Source organism: Orycteropus afer, unplaced genomic scaffold, assembly GCF_000298275.1.
Source record: "Orycteropus afer afer isolate SDZICR_OR568_19922 unplaced genomic scaffold, OryAfe1.0 scaffold00044, whole genome shotgun sequence".
NCBI lineage: Eukaryota > Metazoa > Chordata > Mammalia > Tubulidentata > Orycteropodidae > Orycteropus > Orycteropus afer.
This window is the reverse complement of record NW_006921631.1, coordinates 2,836,859-2,842,858: the sequence shown is the minus strand read 5'-3', so window position 1 is coordinate 2,842,858 and position 6,000 is coordinate 2,836,859.

Sequence of the window (6,000 nt, the reverse complement as noted above, 5' to 3'; positions counted from 1 at the left end):
TAAATTTTCACCCAAATCACAATTAAAAAAAAAAAGGAAAGAAAAGTCATGGCTTTAAAAGAAAAAAAAAGGTTTATACAGGGAAGGAAACTTTCTTTGTTGGTTACCAGGAATGGGAGGGGAGGGGAGAGGAGGGAAAATTCCTAGATAGGTTGGGGTGTGTGTGTGTGAGGTCATATCTAATCATGTCATGATCCTCAACATCTTCCCTTCTCCTACCCACAACCTTCTGTCTTTGTTCCTTTGCTGATATTATTCTACCAACTCACAATGCCCATTCTCTTCTTCTTTGCCTGTTACTATTTAAAGTCTAACTAGAGGTCTGTCTATCCACCTCTCTGATTCTGAGCTCAGATTGACTCTTCTGTTTTCTGAATTCCTACACCACCATTCAAATTATATATGCATGTTGATTATCTTCTATTATTATGTGTGGATATCCATTGTCTCCCTGAATAGATTATGAACTACTCAACTATAAACTACTCCTGCAGAAACAGTGGCTTACACTTTTACGTCTATCTACATCAGTGAGTGCTTCCCAAAGCTCACAAACCATTAGAATCCCCTGGGGAGATTTTACAAAATATAGATTCTGACTCAGGAGCCAGGGTTGAGAACTATTGTCCTATAATACCTGCCTACTGATTGGCATGCAGTAAGCATTTTGAGATGCTATTGACAGTATGTCAGAGAATAATTTAAAAGCATAGTATCCCCTAAGATTACTATAAAAACACTTGGAAAATTATTGTAACCCTTTTTATGTGATAAATTAGATGGCTTCACCATTTTTTATTTTGCCTGTTTAATTTAATTCAATGGGTATGACATAATCATTCATTGCATTTTAGAGACATGACAACTATATTTTTGGTTTTCTAGTTTTTGCATTAGTTGCTACTGTGCAATTTTCACTGAAGGAGTTGTCCTGAGGATAAAAGTATACCGTCAGGTGTATAATTCCTAGCACTTAGAAAGCACGCCTATTTATTAAATGTGCACATTAAACACATATGTTCTTTTCTATAGAACATTCAGTTGATGAAGACTTTTTCTGCTTCTCTGATTTTCTCTTTGAGGAGTATGGTAGGTTTTTCTTGACTGATTGAAGTGTTGAGCTATAATGGATACAACTGTACTCAAGTACTCCATTAATGGTAAACAAAGTGATGTACACCGACTTTATTGAACAAAACATCAAATAGAACATGACATTTTGGGAAAATTCTTTTAATTATAGATTTGAATATTTTCTTTGTGTCCTTTGGAGGACAGTGACTTGTGGGATAAAGTTGACAGTGATGCCAGTGACTTTGAGGCCTGCTGGCTTGGTTTTTGGTCTTCTGCAGCCTCTGGCGGCCCCCCAGTGGCCTCTTTGGATATCTCAATAGCAGAAGCCAAAGAGGCCTTGTAAACAGAAATGACTGGAAACCCCAGAAGATCTTGCAGGAATTCTTTGAAGTCAGAGACAACTCCTGCTTCCCAAAGCAGAGGATGCCTTACTCCAGTGCAAAAGGAAAAAGGCATTTTTTGTGTGTCTTCATAGTCTGATCTTCTAGGAAGTCAAATGCTCCAAGTGCTTTGGCCAACGCTAATTATTTCAAGTAACAGCCAGGGCACAGAAACATTGTTTCTCAAAAGTCCACGCAGAAACATTGTCTCCTGGCTTCTGCTGCTTGTATTGGAGGCAGAGGAGAGATGGAGCAGGAAGGAGTGGTGGAGAGTATGGGATTGTGGTAAAATCCTGCCCTGGTGCTGAGCCAGTCTAAAGGAAATTCCATGTCCTTTATTCACAGGTAGTTACAGAAAACTATAGCAAATGCCCTACAGTTGAAGTCAAGTCTAGCAGGAAGTTTGGTACTCAAAATCAGGATCCCGAGGAGTTTGAATGAGATGGTCAGGAGAAGGATAAATCTCTGAAAATGAGACCAATATATATATATATATATATATATATATTATTATTTTTTTTTTAAAAAGAAAAGGAAGAAAGGGAGGGAATGAGGGAAGAAGGGAAGAAGGACAGACATTTAACACTACTGAGTTTTTGTAATAATCTGAAGGGACACTGTGCATTTAAAAAGGATTCTCTGATATACTGTTAATAGCATCTCTCTGACTGCTCACTACTTTCCAATCACTGGACAGATGTTGTACGATAATGGCTCTCAACTCTGACTCTGAAGTCAGAATCTGTGTTTTGTAAAAGATGGGAAGGAAGGAAGGAAGGCCTGCCTCATCATTTCCACCCCCTGAATGTGGTCTCCTGGTGATGCAAATGGTTCATATGCTCAGCTGCTAACTGAAAGGTTGGAGGTTTCAGTTCATCTTGAGGTATCTCAGAAGAAAGGCCTGATGATCTACTCCAAACAATCAGCCGTTGGAAACTCTATAGAGCACAGTTGTACTCTGACACACATGGGGTTGCCATGAATTAGAGTCAACTAGAGACTCAATTTAATCGTCTCCAGAATCCATACATTCTGTCATCCAGGATGGTTTTTTTAGGAAACTCAACTGCTCAGTGAGCTTTTTGGGAGAGGGATGGTGTCACATTATTATTATTATTATTATTTTCCAGCAAGTTACATAGAGAGTTGGCTCCATTAACATTTGTTAACATTTTACAGCAGTCATGACTTCTGCTTCTAAAGCAGAAGTATCATAGTGGATTACCACCTAGCAGCCACTAATGGGAACATTATACACCCAGAAATAAGTTATGTCTTGTTAGAATATGTCTATTCTAATAGAAATGAGAATTCTCATATGACTTTACTTTTTATTGTCCCTGTACTGCCATACATTTACCCTACTGCCAACACAATTTCCTTCATGGTCTGGTAATTTAATACATGCATAAAATTTAATACCAAAAACACCAGTTGCTATCAAGTCGATTCAGACTCATGGAGAAGAATATAGTAGATGGTGTCCTACTAACTGACTGCACCAGATCTCTCTTTCAATAGAGATTTTGAGAAACCAAATGAAACAGATATAAATAATTAACCTGGAATTGGTGGTGTAGTGCCTAAGGCATTTGACTGCTAACCAGAAGGCTGGTGATTCAAACCCACCAGCCACTCCTTGGAAAGAAGATTGGGCAATCTATTTCCATAGAGATACTCCCTCAGAAACCCAGGGAGAGGTTGCTATGAGTTGAGATTGAGTTGATAGCAGTGAGTTTTGGTTTTGGTTTGGTAATGAGAAGATAAAGTATGAGACTGAGTGAAGATAGGAAAGGGAGCTAGTTCAGTGACAAGGGGTGGTGGGGGAAGCTGGCTGGGGTTTCAGAACTTGTGGATCTTTGCAGAGGAGGGCTGTCCTTTCTCGTGGATCTTTGCAGAGGAGGTGGCTGGTAGTTTTGAATTGCAGGGCTTTGATAACCAAACACCACCATCAGCAAACAGCTCCAAACAGACCCAGGGGCTGCAGCTGTCCTTGTCCCACACCTGCATCACTGTCTGATCTATCTCATATTAAGCACAAAAAAGAATCTTTAGCCTTCTCTCTTGGAGGTGACTTCTTGTGCCACTCTCCTTTCTCCTGTGTAGGTACATACTCTGGTGAATGAGCAGATTCTGTCACAACTCCCAGCTCCCAGGGCTGCTGGCTGAACATAACTAGAAAAATCTCTCCTCAATTACTGTATCGTCCCTTCATTTTTCTATGTTCATCTTTCTCAGTTTTTTTTCCTTTCTATCTGATCATTTACCCCTCTACCTCTTCATCTTCTTTCACTTTTACCAAACCTTTATTCCTCTTACCCCCATACTTTTGTTTTCTCTTTTCTTCTGATATTCTTTTTCTTTTCCCCTATTTCTTATCACATATTTTTCTTCTATCTTTTCATCTCTCCTTCTTCTCCTTGGCTTTCTCTTTTTTCTCTCTTTATTTTCCTGCCTCATCTAATGGGATGAGCGCATTAACTCTCCACTAGTCAGCCATATCTACTACACTGACCACCTCACCCAATAGATGAGTAATACCACAGGATCTAGGACAGACAGTGGTAATATCTACTCATTCCAATTGCAACTCCTTTTCACAACAAACAGATACTTGCAGCCACATTCCCACAGTTACTCTACCAACATAAAGAAAGCTGGAGAGTGACCCAGTACAGCCAAGCTAACAACCAAAGAAATATACCTGCTCCACACTTCCAGAGATACTAAAACAAAGTAAAACATAAAACCAGGGTGAAACAAATCAGCACATAACCAACAAATAAAGACAACAACTTCAAAATGTCTAGGAGACAACACACAACTTCAACTCAACCAAAAAAATCAGGACAAGAGAGTAGAAACAAGTGTTCAAACTAAAGAATTAGGAAATCTCCCTGAGGAAGAACAAGTAATAGAACTCTCTGATAAGGAATTCAAAAGATATACATAGATAGGATCTTCCAAGAGCTCAAGGAAACCATAAACAGAAGCAAGGAGAAGACAGACAATAACCTGGAAGATTCAGGAAAATTATTCAAGAGCAACATGATAAAATAAATACACAATAGTCATACAAGAACAGCAATTAGAAATCCAGAAGATGAACACTAAAATTATAGAGACAGATAAAACATTGGAAGGACAAAACAGTAGACTCAAACTGGGTGAAGAACACATTTCCCAGCTAGAAGACAAATCCCTTCACACCAGCTTGTATGAGGAAAAGTCAGAACAAAGAATTAAGAGAATGAAGAAAACTTAAGAGCTACATGGGATGACATCAACAGACATAACATACACCTGATTGGAATTCCAGAACAAGAGGAGGCAAAAAACAAACAAACAAGCAAAAACCACTGAGAAAATTGTTGAAGACTTGCTAACAGAAAACTTCCAATATATCGTGAAAGATGAAAGGATATTCATCCAAGGAACTCAACAAACCCCATACAGGGTAGAACCCAAGAGAAAGTCACCAAGACATTTCATAATCAAACTTTCCAAAACCAAAGACAAAGAAAGAATCTTGAGAAAAGCTTGGGAAAAACAAAATGTAACCTAGAATGGGCAACCAATAAGACTAAGCTCTGATTTTTCAGATTTATTTCTGATAAAATAGGCTTCAAGGTGAAAACCAGCATAAAGGACAAAGGAAGGGCACTATATGATATTAAAAGGGTCAATTGACCAAGAGAACATTACCTCAATAAATATCTGTGCACCCAATGAAATAGTTCCAGAACACATAAGGCAAACATTAACTGAATTGAAAGCAAAAATAGACAATTCTACAATAGTAGTAGGAGACTATAACACACCACTTTCTATGAAGGACATGAAGGACAGAACAACTAGAAAACAACTCAACAAAGATACAGAAGATCTCAACAACACAACCAATCAACTCAACCTCATAGACCATAAGGAGAAACCAAGCGGGCAAGAAGGCAATGGATGGTATATACAAAACCTTGAAGGAAAAGAATTGCCAACCAAGAATTATATATCCAGCCAAAATGTCCCTCAAATATGAGGGTGAAATTAAGACATTCCCAGACAAACAGAAATGAAAGGAATTTGTGAAAACCAGACCAACCCTATAAGAAATGCTAAAGGGAGTCCTTCCAACAGAAAACTCACAACAGAAAACAACCAATTAAAATCAAGACACTTGACATGACCTCCTAGAAACCAACCCAGGAAAAGAATCTCAAAATAAGCTCACAAAAAATGTAAATAGAGAAATAAGGGAGTCAATCTATAAATGACACAAACAATAAAGCAAATAGAGGGAATACATGTTATAATTAAAAAACTTCCAAATGAAGAGGAAGTCAGGACAATGTCTGTATAGAACAGACTGTACCAAACTTAGGGAGACAAGAATTTACTTCAGGGTAACCACAAAGAAAACTAACAATCCTTTTAACAAAATTAAGAAAGAAGAAAATCACAAGGGCTTAATAAACACAAAACCAACAATAATGAAGAAAAGAGAAAAAATACTTGATAACAAACTGAACTCAGCACAGAAAAAAATTTG